The sequence below is a fragment of the Lissotriton vulgaris genome, chromosome 7 (genome assembly GCF_964263255.1).
Source record: "Lissotriton vulgaris chromosome 7, aLisVul1.2, whole genome shotgun sequence".
Lineage (NCBI taxonomy): Eukaryota > Metazoa > Chordata > Amphibia > Caudata > Salamandridae > Lissotriton > Lissotriton vulgaris.
In genome coordinates, this window is record NC_141695.1 from 70,623,652 (window position 1) to 70,646,016 (window position 22,365).

Here is a 22,365-nt window from a genome sequence, read left to right on the forward strand (position 1 = left end):
TGCGGGTGGCGTTTTTGAAGGCGTCCTTGGTGCTGGTGGTTGGGTCTTTTTTCCAGGCCTTTTCCAGGGAGCGGCAGAGTTTCTTGGACTTCTTAAGGTCATCGTTGAACCATGAGGCCTTCTTGCTGCCAGGTTTGCTTTGACGTTTTTTCAGAGGTGCTAAGGTGTCGGCGGTGTTGGATAACCACAGGGTGAGGTTGGCGGCGGCTTGGTTTGGCTTAGAAGAGTGGGCTGGGGTGTTTAGAAGGAGCGATGCGGAGATCTGGTCGGTGGTGATTTTGTTCCAGTTTCTTTGCAGAGTTGGTTGGAGGTGGATGGTGGGTTTTGGCTTGTTGTAGATGAAGTGAACGCAGCTGTGGTCAGTCCAGAGGAGATCCGTAGTGTGGCTGAAGGAGACATGATTGCTGGAGGTGAAGATGGGGTAGAGTGTGTGACCTGCGATGTGGGTGGGGGAAGTGACTAGTTGTTTAAGTCCGAGGTTGGCGAGGTTGTCCAAAAGGGTGGTGGTGTTGCGGTCGTTGTTCTTTTCAAGGTGAAAGTTGAGGTCTCCCAGAAGGATGTAATCTTTGGAGGGGAGCGCGTGTGGAGTGATGAAGTCCGTGATGTCTTCACTGAATTTTGCGCGGGGTCCTGGTGGTCTGTAGAGGAGGGTGCCTCTGAGTGTGGTCTTGGGGTCGATGTGGATCTGGAAGTGAAGGTGTTCAGAGTTGGCGAGGTTGGTGTCAGAGCTGGTTGAGATGCGGATTGATTTCTTATGGACGATAGCGATTCCTCCTCCTGTGTGGCCGGTACGGTCCTTGCGTGTGATCTTGTAGTCTTCACGGATGGCAATGGTGATGTCTGGGGCGGAGGAAGCGTTCATCCATGTTTCTGTAAGGAAGGCGACGTCTGGAGAGATGGTGTCTAGTAGATTCCATAGGTCAATGGCGTGCCTGTGGACCGATCGGGTGTTGAGCAAGATGCATTGTAGGTGGTTGGGGTCGGGAATCTGTGGTGTGGTCGTAGCGGCGATGTTGTCGGTGCCGCTGAATTTGCAGGAGTAGCATGAGAAAGGTCCATGGGTGTGTCCAGGAGCGGCTTGGACGCAGTTGGGGGCGCGACCGGGGTTAAGGGCTAGGAGGGTGGCGGCATCGTAGGTAATGCGGGAGGGCTGGGCAGCGCGAGGGGCAGGGGGTCTGGCGCTGGGCGCGGTCCAGGCGCGGACGGGCGTAGACGGGCTTACCTATGGCGCACCTTCGGCGCTGATTGGGCGCGGTCGCTGCGCGTGAACGCTGCGCGCGGGAACTCCTGTCATATATGGGTGGTGGAGGGGGAGGTGCGAGGGCGTCTCAGCTGGGAGGCGGGGCGGGCACACGAGGACCACAACAACAACAATCAAAATGGAGGCGGAGGGGGGAGCACAGCGGAGCGCTACAGGTAGACGCGCAAAACAGCAGTAAAAATTACTAAACAATGCAAAACAAGCAAAGAGGCAGGCAGCAGGCTATAATAGTCGGCAGATGCAGAGGCAAAGCAGCGCTACGATACCAAAACCAGCAGGGGACGCTGGGAGCGACCACTCGGCTCGAGGAGAGGAGTGAGTCACGGCGCTCTAAGGTGGAGAAGCGCTATTTGAGGACAGTGGGAGGGCGTCTCAGCTGGGAGGCGGGGCGGGCACACGAGGACCACAACAACAACAATCAAAATGGAGGCGGAGGGGGGAGCACAGCGGAGCGCTACAGGTAGATGCGCAAAACAGCAGTAAAAATCACTAAACAATGCAAAACAAGCAAAGAGGCAGGCAGCAGGCTATAATAGTCGGCAGATGCAGAGGCAAAGCAGCGCTACGGTACCAAAACCAGCAGGGGACGCTGGGAGCGACCACTCGGCTCGAGGAGAGGAGTGAGTCACGGCGCTCTAAGGTGGAGAAGCGCTATTTGAGGACAGTGGGAGGGCGTCTCAGCTGGGAGGCGGGGCGAGCACACGAGGACCACAACAACAACAATCAAAATGGAGGCGGAGGGGGGAGCACAGCGTAGCGCTACAGGTAGACGCGCAAAACAGCAGTAAAAATCACTAAACAATGCAAAACAAGCAAAGAGGCAGGCAGCAGGCTATAATAGTCGGCAGATGCAGAGGCAAAGCAGCGCTACGATACCAAAACCAGCAGGGGACGCTGGGAGCGACCACTCGGCTCGAGGAGAGGAGCCCATCCGTACACGCCCATCCGTACACGGACTACCGGGCAGGTGTTTAGGACAACCTCTTCTGGGCGGGAGGGGCGGGCTCCGGCTACGCCGCTTCGGGCATACCAGCCGAGACACGCCCCCCGCCCACAATGGTTCCCGGGGGATCGGGGCACCCATCCATACGTTCGGGGGGACCGAGTGGTCTTCCCTTTCCATTATGTTTTTGAATTAATGTATAGTGAATAAATGAATGACTGAAATGACTGACTGTAGGGGAGGAAGAGACTGAGGGAATGTTTGAAGAATGGAGAATATGGTGAGTAAGGAAAGGTGAGTCAAAGAGTGACTACAAAAAAAAGGGACTAAGGGTAGGGGAGTTAGTTAAGGAGAGTTAAAAAGTAAGGGAAGGGCACTAAGAAAAACAGAGTAAGGGAGGGGTAGTGAAAGAAGGAGAGCGGGCGGAGACAGGGAAGGAGTGTAAGGGACGGAGAGAGGGAAATAGAGTAGGGTAAGGGGAGTGAAGGTATGAAAAGTGGAGTAATGGTGAGGGAAAGGGTATTAGGATGGTAAAAGGGAGGTAAATGAAAGTGAGAAGTGGGGAGTGAGGGAGACAGAAATTGAGTGAGGGAATGGAGGGACTTTGGAAAGCGTAGTGAGGAAATGTGACTGAGGATTCAATTCAATTCAAAAGACCTTTATTCGAATTTCATGAAATCCATAAAAGTACAACATAAAAACAAACAGTACCATTTCATAAAAGGGATTCAATTTACAGTAATCGTAATCAAGAACATTTTTGTTACAGTTCTCATAGATCAAGTTTTCAGGGATTTTCCATCATTTGGCGTACGCGAGATATCAGTCTTAAAAAAGTGCTTGTGCGAAAGGTTAGTTCATCTGTGTCCAGTGAAAACACATTAACTAAAATTCCCCTAGAGAGAGAGGTCTTCTTTTTCTAAAATATGGGGTTAAAAACCAGTTAATATACTTTAAATAAAATTTACAGAAAAATAGGAAGTGCAAGTCATTCTGTGTACTTATACCATCGCATGGACATGGGATGTAGTGTGCTGTATGACAATAACCCAAAGGGAAACCCAGAAATTTTTTTACAGAGCCCGCCCTAAGGCGGATTAACAGTGACCTTTCCCAGTTAGTCAAGGGGAGAGTGAGGTAGGGTGGAAGTGGTTGTCTACACAACTCATTCCCCATGTATGTCGCAACGGTGGATTTAAGTATTTCCCTTCCCATTCTCTCTGAATTATAAAATGCATTTAAAACTTATATGACCTCGTTCTTATCTTTAGGCTCAATCCTAGATGGATCAGAGAAGAGATCTCCCCTGCCTACGGCATGCAATGTCTTTGTAGTGGAGTGGTGTGGCTCACTGGTTAGAGGCGGCAGACCCGTAAGCAGAGGACGGCCCGGGACCAGGGTTCGATTCCCGACGCGGCAGGGTCGTGGACCAGGGTCAGCGGGCCGATAATTCTCGTCTCGGTGCCTACTCCAGTCAGGGACCACACTCGGCAACTCTGGGCATTAGCTTGTCTCATCTTCACAACGGCCGCCCCAGACCGCCGGGGATGCTAGGTCGCACCTTAGAGATACCCATTAGGGACCATCTCTCAGGGTGAGCCAGGACGGGTTCCCCAGCAGTCGAAGCGCGGAGATACTCCTCCAGGAGGCGATTCCTAGCGCTATATAAACCCGCAATTAAATTAAATTTTGAGACTCCCGCAAGCCAGGGGATAGCTGGGCCGTTTTCACATTTAAGACAGTCTTTTATGATATCCTGTGTTAGGGCAGCTGAATTGTTCCTCCAGATCCTAATCCAGAATAGAGCTGGTCTAGTGCTAATAAAATCACATGTATAAGGAAGGTTTAAATCCTTATGACAAATGAACTCAGAGGACGAGATAGGGGCGCCCAGCATTCTTCTACAGAACCAATGTTCCTCTCTTTGAATGCTGGGGCTTGTCCCTAGACCCCTGACCTCTGCCCCATATGTTGCTGCAGGTACACACTATAGCCTAAAAAAAATGTAAATCGCTCTAGTGGCGCCTATTTTCTTTGGGCGTGGCAAGCTCAAAATTGAATTGGTGGCTTTCGAGAACTTGCCCGTGGCGCGGGCCAAATGCCCATTCCATGAGCCGTTTGCAGCGAAAACCAACCCTAAATACCGAAAAGTGTTCACAGATTCTAAATTATCTGTCCCTACATGTATAGTATTGAGCTTCCGCTTCCCAGGCCCCAATGCCTGATAAAAGATTTTTTTTAAATTCACGCGCAGTTCTAAACTCTCCATATATTGAACAAAAGTTTTAATAAGTAAAAGGAGGGCATTAGGTGTGCGGCTCATAAGAACCACATCATCTGCGTATAATAAAACAGGTAATGATTGTCCCTGGCACATCTGTAGTCACTTGTTTTAGAGCTTTAGCTAGACCATTGATATAAATGATAACAAGCAGGGGGGCAAAAACACACCCCTGTCTTACCCTCCTACCTATTTTAATGGGACCTGATATTTCCACACCTGTCCCAATCCTGACCTGTGCCTTAAGGTCAGTATGGATATAAGCCAGGAAATTAACAAGAGCTTTGTCCAGTCCATAGTCCAAAAGGATGGACCATAGTTTGGATCTATTGACTAGATCGAAAGCGGATCCATGAATGCAAGGTAAATAGGGGACGTTTGAGCGATGTTATACTTGTCGATTATTAACTTCATGTTTAGACATTGCTCCACCGGGCCCACCCTGCTCTTGAATCCCATCTGACAGGGGTCCAATAAGTCAATATATTCTATCCACTCCGAGATCCTGTTATAAAGGACTCGCCCCAGGATAAAGGACTGAGGATTTAAATAAGTGAAGGAAAGTGAGGGAGAATGAGGAAAAGAGAGCAGAAAAGACAACAGGGGTGACATAGAGACAGGAGGAAAGGTAGTAGGGGAAGGGGAATGACGGTGAATAAAGGGCAGTGACAGTAACAAAAAGGGTATGAGGGTGAGGGAAGGAGAAAGCGAAAGAGAGCAAGTGAGTGAGAGGGAGTGAAGCGGTTAGACTGAGTGACACAGACGAAGAGAGGGAGAGTTAAATAGAGTGAAGGGGAGTGGAGGACTAAACGAATGGGATTTAGCAAAAATGAATGAGGAAAATGAATTAAGGGAAGAGAAATGACAGATGCAGTGAGGGAAAGAGAGTAAGGGGGAGTGAGAGAATTGATGCAGGTGAAAGATAATAGGAGTGATGAACAGAGATAAGAATGGGTGAGAGTTAGTGAAGAGCAGTGGCAGGGTGAGAAAAAGCATATTAAGAGACAGGAAACAGTAGTGAGTAAGAGAGAAGGATTCATGGAATAAGAGAGGAAAGAAGACTGGTGGACAAAGAGGCAGACAGTAAGAGACACAAACAAAGAGAGAGTGAAGAAGTGTGAAGGAGTAAATCAGTTATACTGACTCAGACAGAGAAAGAGACTTAGAGACGGATGAAGGAAAGGAGAATTAGGGCAATAATAAAGTAAGGGGAGTGTAGAAAAGGAAAAGAAAGGGTGAGAGAAGTGGAGTGATTGAAGGTCAGTGAGAGATGATGTAATAGAAAGACAGTAAGGGGGAGTGAAAACAGATTGAGCAATACAGCAACACAAGGTAGTGATTGAGGAAGATATGAAAGAGAAGTGAGATACAGGCAGTGGAAATAGAGAGTTACACAAGGTCAGTTATGGTGAGCGAAGAGTATTTTGGTGAGAAAAGGAGTGTAGAAGTGAATGAAGGGTAGTAATCACAACGAGAAAAGGTGAGTAACATGAGTAAAGGAAGGTTACTAAGAAAGAGATTAAAGAATGGGAAGACACCAAGAATAGAAAGTGAGTGATGAAAAAGTATTTTTTGTTTGTCAAACTTACCTTAAAAATAATAACAACTTTATAGTATATTTTTAAAAAAACATATACTATCTGTGGAAGAAAAGAAAAAAAAATAGTTATAATATATTTCATAATAGAAAAAAAAGGAGAAGTCAAGGAAACGGAAATGGAAAGTGAGGAAGGGTGAGGGAGAGAGAAAGAGAGACAGAAAGTGACAAAGAAAGAGAGGGAGAGCAAGTGAAACAGGAAATGAAGTGATTAGACTAAGTGAGACAAAGGGAGAGAGAGAGAGAAATTAAGTGAAAGAAGTAAGAGAATTAAACGAAAGGGAGTTAGCATGACTGAGTGAAGGAGAGGAAGGGACATGGGTGAATGAGTGTGGAAAGGAGAGTATGGTGAGTGAGGAAAGGAGAGTATGATGAGTGAGGAAAGGTGATACAAACAGTGACTAAAAGAAAAGGACTAAGGGTAGGGGAGTTAGTTAAGAGTAGTGAAAAGATAAGGGAAGGGCACTAAGGGAAAGAGAGTAAGGGAGGGTGAGTGAGAGAAAGTGAGCAGGGCAGAGATAGGGAAGGAGTGTAAGGTACGGAGAGAGGGAAGTAGGGTAAGGGAAGTGAATATTAAGAGAAGTGGAGTGATGGTGAGGGAAGGGGTATGAGGTTGATAAAATGGTGGTAAGTGAAATTGAGAAGTGGTGAGTGAGTGAGAGTAAAATTGAGTTATAGTGACTTAAATTGTGGAAGAAATTTAGAAAAGGATGAAGCAAAAGATAGTGAGAAAGGGAATTAAGTGAACAAAATGGAGTGAAGGAATGAAAGAAGTGGAGTGACTAAAGGTCACTGAGGGATGATGTAATAGAAAGATAGTTAGGGGGGAGTGAGAAGAGATTGAGTGATACAGCAACACACAGTAGTGATTAGGAAAAAGGAAACATAAGTAAAAAACAAACAATGGAAGTGGTAGAATATGACTTAGAATGAGTGAAAGGCAGTGACAGTGACAGAAGTGATATATGGGTGAGGAAAGAGAGAAAGATAAGTAAGAGATTCTTAAAGAAGTTTTTTGTATTTGTTGTACTTCCCTTATAAATATAATATCTGTGGAAGAGAAGAAACAATTCAGTTATAATGTGTATTTCGCAATACAAAATCCCCAAAAATGTGTACAATATTTTAATTATTTTATTTTGCTGTTCTCAGAATGTATTGAATTTCACTTAAAATAGTGAGTGCAATACTACTCATCATATGACAGCGGGTAAAAAAAACACAATCAAAAAGATTGTGTTTAAAAAAAAACATACAATATTTGAATACATAATGTAAATATTAGAAAAAAATATCTTAAATGTTTTTCTCTAATTCACAATTTCTTGTTTAAGTATGCTACATCTCCAACAATCACAAAGTAATAAAACAATGTCACTTATTTTTTATACCCTCTAAATAAACTTCCATACAAGCATGTTCTAACAACATTTTCCCGAAGTAGTCATTTTGTTCTGAGATACTTCTCCACACGGCCAAATAGTATGTGTAAAGTGTTTAGTTTACAAATTACTTAATTGTACTCTTAACCTTTATTTTCCCGACCTTTAGAATCAAAAATGTCAACGTGTTCTCTACCATCTAAGATTAGTAACACCCCTACCCGATGCTATCATTTTCTCAAATACAAGTTTTCTTTTATAATTTGCTCACCCTCACTCACAAAGTAATTCTGAACAACAGAGTATCCTTTCTTAATAGCAGTAATCTTCCTAGGCCAATTAATTTTCCTAAAATGTGGGTTGCAAAAACACTAGGTAAGAATTTGGTAAGTCAAAAGGCAAACTTTTTTTAAAAAGTCAATTGAGTATCATTACAGTGTGTCCAGCCTTTTGTAGATTTTAAATAAGCTGTGTAATGTCCTGATGTTGTAGAAGGACCATCATGGAAGATAATTGCTACAGTTACAAAAGTTCTTCCAGAAATTGATATTTGAGAAGCCACAAAACTTTTAATTGAAGTTGTCAATTTTGTTCCATCAGGTCTGCATCGTTGGAGCATTAAAATTATATAATGTCCATATCTTCGGATAAATAATGTTGATAACATTTCTGAGTTACATTGAGAACAGAGCATGTTCTGATTTGCTTCCCTATCTAGATTATTGAAAGACACTGCTTTACAGTCTGAAATCTTTCAGTGTGTATGTCAGTACTACTTGAAAACGTACAATTGTCGCAGTCATGTTGCCATTTATAAGAAAGACCAAAAAGAGTATCAATATCTACATCTTCATCTTGTAAAACAGCAAGCATATACATAATAAATTCCTGACAATCTTGCTGAATATTCTGAGAAAATTGTCTAAAACATTTTGAATATCAGAAACATTTTCTATTTTAGTGTTATCACTGCTACATTTCTCGAACACAGAATTCAATAAACAACAAAATGTTTGGTCCCGATTTTCAAAAATCTGTTGTTGTAAAGTTTCAAGAAAAAAAAACAACATTAACCACTACATTTGCATAGCAGTTGACACCAGAACTGTTTTCAAACTGAAATCCAACAACCTCTTTAGTAGAATCCTTTTTCTATTTGTTTCCAATCACAGGTTAATTTACTTTTTTTCTTTTCTTGACCACTTCACTAAATTTTTTCTCATATCTTTGACCTATCACACTTTTTTCAACTAAAGGATATTGAGGTAAACTTGGAGCATATTCTCTTTATAACCTGTTATACTCCTTCACACAATTTAGAACTGCATTAATCTTTGTCTCATCAAAATCAATCAAGAATAATCCAGATAAAGATCTGACTCGAGATAAAGCAACATAGGCCATACCCTCTTTGAACACAGTAATTCCAATATTCACCAAAGCACAATCTACACTTAAACCTTGAGATTTATGAATATTCACCGCATATGCCAAACAAATAGGAAACTGTTTTCGTCGGACATATAAATCTTTTACAAGCAAAAATCGAGCTGAACAACAACTCAATTGTTCTACTTCTTTAATTTTATCAAATTTGATTTTCAAAAATTCAATCTCATCTCTATTTGGGTAATTCACAAAACGAACATCATTACCCATTGCTCCATTCACCAAACCTCTTTCCACATGTAAAATTCTTTGTAAAACAATACAGCAATTTAAACATACATATAGATTCTTTTCTAAACCAGCAGTTTTAGATATTGATTTCTCTAAAGAATCCAATTTTAACTTCAACTTTTCAGACAAAATAATAGTACTTCCTTCATGCTTTATTCTATCTTTAGCTTCCAGTTTCTTAATTTTTTGATTTTCTAACTTTAACATTTTTTCATGGAAAATTTAACATTCTTGTGGAGTTGGCATCACGCATATAATTGACTTTTCTTCTGCCACTTTACTATATATATTCTCTGCCACAACATTTTCATTTGGAAACAAATTTGAAAGTATTCTTGATTGTAAGGTTTCTTTGCCATGTTCACTCAGTTTTACAATTCTTTTATCTTGAAGAATATTTCCATAATCAGCATCCTTTGCCTGTCGCATATTTTGAATGAGTTATGTATATTTGAAATGAGACCATATATTAACATTTCCAATACTTCCCAAGCACTTTCTGGTGTCTTCATGTGTTACAGTTTTAAACACAGGTTGCCCCTTCAGAGGAGTTAATTACAGTAGATATCCAAAAACGATGACGTGTTTGCCTCCAAATAACACATCATATTCTGTTTTAAGAATCTGTTGCATTCTTAAATGCACAAAGGCAAGCATTAAATTTGATACCATGCTACCTCATCAATAATGAGAAGCTTCATTTTTTTTAAGGACTCTAGAAACTTCACAAGCGTCTCCAGATAGCTTGTGGTATTCTAATTTATTTTCATGTTCAACTGGCAGCATCAATAAACAATGTAAAGTAATCCCTTTAATATTTTGTGCTGCCAACCCAGTTGGAGCAGTGACAACACAGGAGAGTGATGACTCAGTTCTTTGCTGTGGATATGTTGCAATTCCTTTCATTAGAAAACTTTTACCAGTTCCGGCTTCTCCACTCATGTATAGTCGGACAGATTGGAATGACATACATGAGCATTGTTTTTTCTCATGACATAAGCCATGCTCAATCTGCTCTGTCACTTCATCATATATTTGTTTTTGCTCAAAAATTTAGTTGTTTTTCAAATTCTTCCAAGTTTATTACATCCTCTTGAGCTTATTCCATTGCTCTTTCCACCTCATCCATGGCAGTGGCTGCTTTATTTTGAATAATTGGTTGTCCTAGTGGATCTTGACTCAACGAAGCATAACTTTGACTGTCTTGAGAACTGTCTCTAGCAATCTCTGCTGCAATTGTAGCTTCTTGCTGTATTTCGTCATTTAACATTTTTAAATAAGTAGCAAAAATAGGACATTCGATAATATCTTTAGTTTCATTGAATGAATCTTCATAATTGTCAAAATCTCCAAGTAGTTCCTCTTTTGTACGCCATGGCTTAAAGAGTTGCAAAAGAGCTAAATAGTAAAATTCCTTTTTCTCAAGAGTTTCGTAACTCAGTTTTTGGTGATTAATCAAATGTCCTTTTCTTTGTTTCACTAGACATCCTTCACATCCAATAACAGCATATACACCTTTATCGATATCTTCTGTAATATTCCTTTTAAAAGTGTAGCTTTGCAGTACTTCATACAGACAAACGTTTTTAAGATGATTACTTCTATTTGGATAGTATGTATCCAACATGTTTGTCTTCAGAATGTCTGTACTGTTTGGTTCTTTCTCTGCTAAATATTCGATTTCTTGAACGTGTTTTTGCAAGACCTAAACTCACCCAAATGATTGTTCTTGATTTCGCATATAGACTTGCAGATGATAATCGATCAGAACATTCATATGCTCCAATTTCTCGATGAGACAACATCTTCAAACTGTAGCTATACAATTTCTTACTTAGGCTCTTTTCATGAGAAATTTCTTCCCACATTTCCTTTAGTTCCGTCTTTTCAGATTTGGTGATGTAAGATGTTACATATCGAGCCACAGCAATAGAGTTGTCTGCAACATATTGAATATCCATATTAGCATTCCACATGGATAAAATAACTGGGTTATAGTCATTTATGTATTTTGACTCTTCACTTCTTCTTAAATTGTAGGTATTTTTTGGAGATCTTCTTGTGACAGTATGTCACAAAGATGACATAAAATTGTTTACTTTTCCTTTTGAAATTAGTGGTTGTGGAAATCCAAAACGAAATATGGTATAGAATTTATCCTTTGATTTGAACCTTCGTCGACAGTATTTGCCACAACAATGGCTTTGAAATCGTAAGACTTTTCCTCTTAAGTCTTTATCTTTTGTACTTTTGGGTATATCACATGTTGCATATTCTTCAATGAAAGACATTAAAGTATCATATGAGTCTGTTCCAAATTCGGGAGCATCTTTGATCATAATAACATATGAATATGAGGAGCACCTCTCCCTTGATACTCTTTTCTCCTGAAGAAATCCAGAACCTCGCCAAGAAGAGGATTTTTTTTGTTTGTAATAAAAGACATCATAGCTTCAAATCCATGATTAAAATACCTGCATACATTAACTGGATCCAAAGAGCAAAGTTCTCTACATGTCTTGTACTTTATATTTTGTATGTTTGCATTTGCCTCTCGAAGAAATTCAAGTAAATCTTCCAAGCATACTCAGCACAGCTTAGAGTAAGAAACCATGTAGGAGTTTCTAAGTTTCTTAGCATACATTTCAAATCCCCATGACGACGGTACCAATACTCGCTAGTACCACGCTGACATGCCATGAGATTAATTAGCTGAGATTCCAAAACACTGTCTTTCTGTTGGACTTTATCCATAAAGTCCTTTGCCGAAACATTTTGCAGATGTACTCCACTTTTTAGTATATGGTTCACTGCATAAGAAAGTCCAGACAAGTCACTCTCAAACAGAAGATGAAACAAGTATGGAATACATTGATGAAACCTCGGATCTTCTGCATATAATCTTGATGTCCGGTATTCAGATGCAGGAATCTGCCTAGGTCGGTCATCATATCGTGCACCTTGACCTGTTGGAAATAACTGAGGAAAATAACGAGCTTCCAAGCTTTCTTCCCATACACTAATGGGACTTCCTTTTGCTTTTTTCATCTGAAACAATTCAATAGCATTCCCCATTGCTTCTTTGGAATGCAGTGGATGAACACTATAATGTTCATACATTTCTTCACTTCTGTACACATCCACTTTTTCAATTAGTCCAGCTGACAAATCATTATCCTCATCTTCAGTTGTTTCCTCTTCTCCTACATATACATTTCTATAGTATAGATTGTTTTTGACCAAATACAATGTTGCCTTTTTGACTTCTCTAACATCCACTAAATCTTGCCAGATGTGCTTACTCTTTGCAGGCACACCATTAACTAGAATAACTAAAGGTTCCTCCTCCACATTTTTTAACACCAATTGTCTCAATGTTTTTCTATAAATCAAGAGGCAAATATACAACTCTTCCCTTTAATCCTCTCTGTAAATCTGAAGGATTCAATTTCCCTGTCTTAGGCTCCATACGAACAATAGCCTGAAATGGATGCACACATTGAATCAGAATAGTCTCATAGGTATTTAAATCCATCAGTTCAGATGGAATTTTTACCAACTCAAGATTATTATGTACAGCTCTAGCAGGCATTCTATTTTCATTTAATTTATTATAATAATATTTACAAACACGTTGACCAGAACCCAAATCAAAATAATTTTCTACCAACAAATAAGTTGCAAAATCTTTCCATTCACTATTTTTTTCCACTTCACTTTTTAAATATAAATCAACTAACCTGGTTTGATTTTTGTAATGAGTGGGTAAACAACACACACAAGAAAAGTTCGGCTTTTCACCTGAAATAACCTTAAACTTTGTTATTTCTTGTTAAAAATTTTCTAAATTAAAATTCTGTACATTTTCTACAATATTTCCTACTATTACTGTATCAGTTTTTGCACTGTTTTCTTCTGGACCAAAGTAACTAACCTCAATTTCTTCACAGATGTTCTTAATATCTAATTCAGATCCATGCAAAAGAGCACTATTTAACTGTTTGAGCTTAAGTGTTGGAGTTTTTGCATAATACAACCTTCTCACTAATTTCCGTACTTCGGTATGATGCACTGCTAACATCCTGAAATGGTGAAAAACCCTCTGGCATACTTTTTTAGAAAGACAAGCCAGAGAATGCCCTTGCATTTCTCTCACTCTGCAAGGGTCTAATTCTTGCAACATTTTAATCTTTTGTTTCAGATTTTTCTTAGCACACTTACGTAAGAAATTGCAAAAAAAATCAATTGTATCCTGTCGGACACTACAAATACTACTACAATTCCAAGTGTACACTGGAGCCTTCAGACATCTCCCTAAAACTTCATCAGCTATCACCTCTTCTGTATTTCTAGCAATACTTTTCTCTTTTTCAATACTCTTAGCTTTTAAGACATTGATTGCCTTATTGAGTGTATTTATTCTATTAATTACTAAAACAAACAACTTCTTTTTGTGTCAAACGCGCGTTCGACAATACTCTCAATATATATTTTTTCTTATAAATAGCTATTTTCCTTTTAGAAATAATTACATTTTTTAATAAATTCGTAACAACTCTGTTATAAAACATGCGCTTCCTAATTTGCTCAAACTGATTGCTACGTCTCTTACTATAGAGAATTTGATTATCATATAGTTGGGAAACATTTTTCTTTTTTCTCTGATTTTTCCTTGTAGATACTGACAAGTGTTTTTCATTTTCCACATTTTCTAAACTTTTTTTTCTTTGAGTTAATTTCTTTATGAAATCCTTGGTTGTCTTACCAGGGGAACTCTTCTTTTTGTACGTACTTTGATGATTGCGTAAATCTTCTAATTGTTTTTTCTTCGAAAAGTAAGTCTGTTTATATTTTTTCTTTTTTCATTATTGTTCAGCATGTTGATGTTTCTTTCTGCAGAAAATTACAATCTGTTGTGAAGAAAGAAAAAAAATGTTATAGACCACTACTAACATAGTACATAGAAATTATAACCACTAAATAATGTGAATACTTGTTCACTTTATAAGTAACATTAAGGCATAGCAACAGTCTCTGAACAGAGTTGGAAATCTTGTAGTGAATGCTGTTTCTGACTTTATGGCAGTGCATTGCTGTTTCAACATTATAGAATTATTTGTTGAGAATAATATTTCAGGGTTAAAAACAGTTCTGACCTTAAACCCTAGCATACTTCATCACAGCATCTATACTCATTTTTATTAAACACTTCAACTATCCAAATTATTACAATACTACAAAAAGACTCATTTGAATAATTTTTAATTATAAATTATAACTTTATTCATCAGACATTTCATATTGCAACAAAACTTCCAACATGAGTTTGTCCGGTATTTCATTTTCATGAACTAAAATATGTCCTTCTTCAAATTCCAAATCTTCTACCGCTTCCACAAAAACACTGTCCAAACTCTCATCAATGAATCTTCATTTTCATTATGAATTTCCTCTAGAAAAGGTCCATATTCGTCATCCTTTATTAATTCATATGAGATCTCAAAAGTCAAATCAACGTTCTCTTTATGCTCTTCCATTGCAACAATATGATAATGTTGCTGCTCCTTGCAAAAAAATATAAACACTTAATGATATCATTTTCACTAATAGATAATAAAAAACTACCTTTATCAATTTTAAAAGTACATATATTCCCATACTTTTAAACACACTAACTACGTAAATTAAATTGCCACCTTCCTCTTAAATGAAAACAGACTCACACTATGATCTTAGACACATAACACTATCCCTTGCAATATAGTAAAATAATTACTACAGTCAAAGGGGGTCTTACTGTGAGTGTTGTTTCAAGATTTACAGGACTGTGGAAGTGTTGAAAGAGTTTATAATTTGTTACTAGGGATGGAACTTCTGGGTTTAGCACAATGAATTGGTGTTCAAATTGTGTAGAAAGTGAAGATGGGACTCAGAATGTACAAATGAAAATTTACTGAAATGATTACTACTTGCTACAGAGACAGTTAATTTTGCATTTCAACAGGACACCCGGCTTCTAAATTGCACAGCATGAATACAATTTGAAAATTAAGAATCCTGAGATACAAACTGCATTGAACTTTCTACAACTATCTCTCCTAAATCATGACACACTCCATGGTTTACGTGATTTAGCCCACAGAGGGACAGCTAGTAGAAACAGAGAGAAAATGCAGTTGATATGAGACTACAGATAGAGAGAGAAAAGTGTTAACATGGTAGCACTGACCAATACACACCAGCAACCATATCATATTAGACCTGTGCAAATGCATATGAAAGGGTGTAGACAGATGGTATACACACAGATACAGAGATGATGCAGATAAATAATGAAATAACACAGGCAGAGACTAAACTGTTACAGACAAAGGATACATGGTACAGTGCTGCAAGTAGAGGAACAGATGGAGCAGTCACCAAAAAGAAGGTGCAGAGAGACGGTGAGATGGTATGAGCACAGACACAGATAGTGTAAGTAGACACAGACATGGTACACACAGAGGATAACATGGTACAACAAAGAAGAAATGCTGGAAACAGACACTGAAATGTTACATGCAAAGGCTAAATTGAGCACACATAGGTGGAGAAAGAGAAGACAGAGAGAAAATTATACAAGGAGAGGGTGCAAAACTACAGACAGACAGGGAAAAGATTTAATATGGTAGCACGGTGTAACACACACCAGCAGCCATATCATAACAGGCCTCTGCAAATGCACATGAAAGGGAACAGACAGATGGTACAGGCAGAGGTAGAGAGATGATGGAGATAAAAAATGAAATAACACAGGCAGAGACTAAACTGTTACAGGCAGAGGATAGATGCAGCAGGGCTACAAGCAGAGGAACACATGGAGCAGTCACAAAAAAATGGTGTCGAGAGATGGTGAAATGTTATAAGCACATACATAAATAGTGCAAGCAGACACACACATGTTACACACAGAAGATAACATTGTACAACACAGAAGAAATGCTGTAAACAGTGAGAGAAATTTTTCATATAAATTCAAACTGCACAAAAATAGATCTCCTTTACAAATTAGCAACTCACCTTTATAAATGGTTTTGAAGGTTCAAAATACTCTCAATTACACTCCAGTATCTTTGATTTGAGCACCAAACGCTAAAAAAACAAAAAAGCACTAAGTTCATTGCCATATTACATGCTACATAGAAATAACTAATACGACATGTTCTAAAATCTTACTCAATTCGAAAATACATCATTTACACATTTTACAGATCCAGGGTGTGCTGTTGAAATGAAAAAGGAATGTTATGTCTTGCTTATATATATATATATATATATATATATATATATATATATATATATATATATATATATATATATATATATATATATATATATATATATATATATATATATATATATATATATATATGGTCTCTTTTTGCCAGTAGAGATAGTGAGATGGTATTAGCACAGACACAGATACTGCAAGTAGACACAGACATGGTAGATTACATATATCATCCTGTACATCTGTCTAAGATCACACTGTGAGTCAAGCTTGATTTTAAATGAATTTAAAACACAGAATATACCCAATGTATATCACCACAACATTACAATGCAGAAAGCTGACTCATTTCCCAAAAACATTTTCAGGAGAAAATACAGACGGACACTGAGCTGCATAAAGCAAAGAGTATTATTAAGAAAGCAAATGAGAGAATCACCCATATCATAAAAAGGCGTCTGCAAAAAAAAGTGCATTCAAGCCTAAATGCCCCATGCCTGAGATGCATCATTAAAGCTGTGTGTATAATAACAGCTGTCAGACCTATGCTGAGGTGCGTCATCAGAGCTGTGTGAATAATAACTGTGTCAGCCCCATACTTGAGATGCATTAAGAGAGCTGTGAGAATAATAACTGTATCAGCCACGTGCCTGAGGTGCATCATCAGAACTGTGTGAATAATAACAACTATCAGACCTATGCAGAGGTACGTCATCAGAGCTGTGTGAATAATAACTGCTGTGAGCACTGTGCCAGAGGTGCATCATCAGACCTGTGTGAGTAATAACAGTCACCAGCCCCGTGTCTGTGCTGCATCATCAGAGCTGTGTGAATAATAACAGCTGTGAGCCCCGTGAATTCTGTTAGTTAGGCTTTTCTGGGCATATGTGAAGTGCAGTATGTTAAACATACTTTGTCTCTAGATGGGCCGCAAAGACAGTTAACAGAAAGGTAGGAGAGAGCACATGGGAAACAAAATGGGTGCCAGAAATACAAAATGGCTTCCAGCTCATGCTAACAAATCTGTCTAATATTCAACACATGGGCTATGTTCTCTGTCTTAAAGAAATGACTGTGATAAATGGAGCACTTTTAAAGTTTTTCACCAGTATTTTACATGTAATCTACCATGTCTGTGTCTGCTTCCACTATGTGTGTCTCTGCTCATACTATCTCACTGTCTCTACTGGCAAAAAACAGACTATATATATATATATATATATATATATATATATATATATATATATATATATATATATATATATATATATATATATATATATATATATATATATATATATATATATATATATATATTCACAGAAAAAACCATAGGTTATAGTGGATATATAGTTAGGAATTTGCATTTACAAAACCTTGAAAATTCAATGAAAAAACCATTGGTTTTAGGCCATATATAGTAAGGGATTTGCATTTACAAAACCTTATTTTACTCGCATAAAACCATTGAAATTCCATATATAGTTATAAGCGCTAACTATATATCGCGCACCCGCAATCCACTGCTGATGATGTCACATATTACATCATTCATGACATGGTTAGTGACATCACTGATGACATCACTGATGACATCTCAAATGACATCACTGATGACATCACTGATGACAACATCCAGTGACTGTATGTTTCTGTAAAGTTAAAATATGTCTTACATATTGAAGAATGAGTGGATGTATAAGTGTCTGGATGAAGGATTTAGTAGGTGCATGACTGACTGTATGAGTGAGTGATTAAATGTGTCTCACTGAGTGCATGGGTTAGTGACTAAACTGTCTTAATTTGTGCATCATTATGTCTGTTGTTCTGTAAACTGTTGCATGTGTTGATAAGTAGCTATATGAGTAACTATATGGATTATTGATTGGTTGCCCAAGTATTTGTATGGGAGACTGGGTGTGTGTGTGGGTGGCTGGGAAGTGTATGACTCTGTGCATAGATGTGTGAGCAGTTGATTCACTAGATGTATGGTTTCAAAAGTGCATGTGGAAACAGCTGTATGGGCGGTTGACTGTGTGCATGAGTGTATTGGTGAGTGAATGGATATCTCAGTGCTACATGTCAAAGTAAGTACATATGTAAAACACAGTACATGTGAGAGTTGACATATATAAATAACTGTGCATAAGAGCCAGTGAATGTGTGAGTGGCTGTATGGATCATTGTGAACTTGTATCAGGGATTGTATAAGAGAGTAAATATGTGTTAGTATATGTTTGAATAAGTAAAGTTTGTATAACTGTATATTTGAGGAAATGGAGGTGTGATTGATTCTTTGCATGACTGACTAGGTGTGTGAGTAACTCCATGGATGAGTGACAGTCTGTGAGTGTCTGTTTACACTGATTGTATCTAAGGTTATATTAGAGTCTGAAGAGGTTCATCGTATTATCACATGAATGATATCATCAGTGATGTTATCAGTCATGTCAAATGAGATGTTTTCAGTGATGTCATCAGTGATGTCATTTGAGATGTCATCAGTGATGTCATCAGTGATGTCACTAACCATGTCATGAATGATGTAATATGTGACATCATCAGCAGTGGATTGCGGGTGCGCGATATATAGTTAGCGCTTATAACTATATATGGAATTTCAATGGTTTTATGCGAGTAAAATAAGGTTTTGTAAATGCAAATCCCTAACTATATATGGCCTAAAACCAATGGTTTTTTCATTGAATTTTCAAGGTTTTGTAAATGCAAATTCCTAACTATATATCCACTATAACCTATGGTTTTTTCTGTGAATTTCATTGGTTTTTTAATAGCAAATATGAAAAGCTTTAAAATGTCAAGTACGTGATAGATAAAAACATTTTCGTATGTATGCACGCTGATGTGCTTTGAACGCTGCATCCCCCCCCTCCCCTCTTTTGTCTTAGTAGTACTCTCTCTTTGCAGATACTGAAGGGTAGTTAACGCAGGCCTTTACCCCCGTTGTAATCCGTCGTGCCTGCTTGTCTCTCCATTTGATTGATTGTTGTCCAAGCATTTACTGTTTTAGAATTGGTTCTCTTTGGATCATTCTCTATTTACAAACAAGCACAAAGTCGCAATACTCTGTTTAGTCTTTGCAGATAGTGAAAAATCGTGTAAAAAAATAAAAGTAATCGAGCAAAATCAGTAGGCCACTAATTGGATCTCTTTTTGACCTCGCTAAAATAGAAATATTAGGAACAACCCTTCATGAGAAATACGAAAATAGTGAGATGAACTGAGCTCCACACCATGAGGGCTGCAAGACAGCTCGGCTCCATCACCCATCCCGCACAAAATAACGACAAACCCTATGCAAATATTAAAAATATAGACAACACACCAGCAAAGAAACAGGGTAAAACATTTTATTAAAAAACTATTTACATAACGTTGGTTTATAAGATGATGTCAGTAGTGGACCGATGTGTGAATAGGTCGAAAGCAGCACAAGGCTCCAAGATCCGGATGGCAAGCTCCTGGATGTTGGGTGCCATAGTTCAGAGTTCTGAGTTTGAGCCTTTTTCAATGCCTGTGCTTTGTTGAATCAAAATGGCGGCTTGACACAAAGCTGACTCAAGCGTTGCTACTGATGCTATGCAGACCAAAACTGGTTTTCAGTTTGTACATTTTTCTAGATTTTTCAATCCAAGTTTGGTTGACTTTGTAGAACGATGGCTTCAAATTTTCAACATACGGTGTGGTGGCGCTGACTGGGAGGGGGCGCTTCGCTCCTGCCCCCTCCCCAAGTAAGATTTTCATACGTGAAAGTACATTAATGGTTTTGGTCCCTGAGTTGCTTCGATGTCACTGCCATTCTCAAATGGCATAAGTTCTGGATGTTGGGTGCCATAGTTAAGAGTTCTGAGCAGCGCTTGTAACACTGTCTGAAGCTTATTTCCACCTACTGCAGCTTCACTATTCTCAAAGTAAGTGAGTGTCGTTTGTGGACCTGACTGCATTAGAAAACAATGTGATATGTTACCTTCCTAAACAGCTTGACGGAGGCCCCTGAGGGGCGGTGTGATGGCCATGGACTCGGAGAAGACGCTTGGCTCCGACACCCTCCTCAAGTCTTATAGCACTGGTGTAGCCTGAGATCGCCCCCGACATAGGCGGCCGGCTCCCGGGGTCCGGCGGAACTTTTTGCCTTTTGATGACTCTTCAATTCTGAACCTTGTCCCATCCAGCTGAGTTGCGCCCACTCTTGCGGCTACAGCGTCTTGCCCACCATCCAGCTGAATTGCGCCCACTCTTGCGGTGCAGCGATAGGCGGCTGCCCTAGGACTCTCAAAATGGCGGCCGGCTCTTCGGTTTTGGGCCTGGTCCACTAAAATGGCCCTGGGACACCTTTGAACTCGGACGCTTCCCTGATAGGGCTTGGGTCCCATTCTCGAAAAGCGTCCCCTCAGCCGTGAAGATTCTACAAAAGTCTTGGGGGCCTCCGACTCCTGCAGGCTTCTGGTGGGGAGCGGCTGCCATGATTGCTCGTGGAATGGCCACGACGGAGCTACGAGATGGTAGTGGTCTCATGCTGACGCCAGCTTTAGTCTGAAACATCCAGAAACACTGTAGACTACCAATTCGATCAGTTCCGGTAGCGCCCCAACATGACCCGGAAGAGAAGAACTTGCCCTCCCCTCTTTGACTGATGGTTCTTGTTGCCTGTCCCCTCTGTTGTCATTTAACAGAACTTTTTGGACTGCTGAAAGGGGTTGTGTTCCGAACGCTGGTTGGTGGAGACATTTTGACTATATTCTTGACCTACGTTGTCGCGTAATGCGTTATATGACACGCCGCGTTACCGCACCCGGAAGTGATCCGAGGCGCGGCGCGCAGCGCGTAACGTAAGCATAACAGGTCATGTGACTTGTTAATAAAACTTTTCATTGGTTCATTTTACTTTTGTTAATTTAATGATGAAAAGCTTGGTCATATGACCTAAAAATTACGCTTTTTATTGTTTTCGAACAATATTTTTTTTTCAAACATATGTTATAATATTCCAGGCTAATGTACTTTCCCGGAAAATTTACAACTGTCTTGTAAGTAAAATATATTCTTTTTTCGAGAAAAAGGGCGTTTCTTCCTTCCATGACGGAGCCGTTGAGTAAAAGAGATTCGGCCTGCTGTCTTAGTCGCCGATACGCCTGATTATCAGATTCTTATCGATCACTTTATATTGCAGACATGAAAAACACAACTGCCCTTAAGCATTTATCTTTACTGCGTTCCTACATATTATACCTTTTATCCGTCATGTAATTGGACTGCTTTATTTCACTTGCCTTTACTGATTCGAAAACAGTGACTAAAAGTAAAAACTTTACCAATGTAAATAATACTACCGTGTTTTGTTTTAAAAACCTTTATTGTGAAAATGTCAGTATACAAATACGGGCCTATAACCACGTGGGCCGGCCACGGAGCAAACTGAAATCGTATATGATGAGGAGACATTTACACTGTAGAAGAACGTAACGAGCGGGCCATTAGGTTGCAAGAACAAAGGTGTCTAACAGTTGCGGAATCGGTGGACGTACATTTTGTAATTAAAATACGACAGGGCCACTTACAATAACATTTTCTAGATATACATTTGCGGGCAAGGAGTTACGAGTCCCATTTATACCGGCGCCATTTTGGGCGAGGCCGGGCAGGTCCAAGATATAGTCAAAATGTCTCCACCAACCATCGGCCAGACCAGAACCCCTTTCGGCCATTTATGCTACAAGATGGTGTCTTCCATTTAGAAAATATTGTTGGCAGCATTTTGAAAGGAAACAGAAACAGCCGTTCTCCTAGTGAGTTTCACATTGTTACATTTAGGAAGAATGTTGAAGAGAAGTATGTGGAAAATCTGAAGCCATTTTTCTACAAACTCTCAATCAGACTTGGATGGAAAAAAAAAACCTGAAGAATGTACAAACTGAAAACCAATTTTTGTC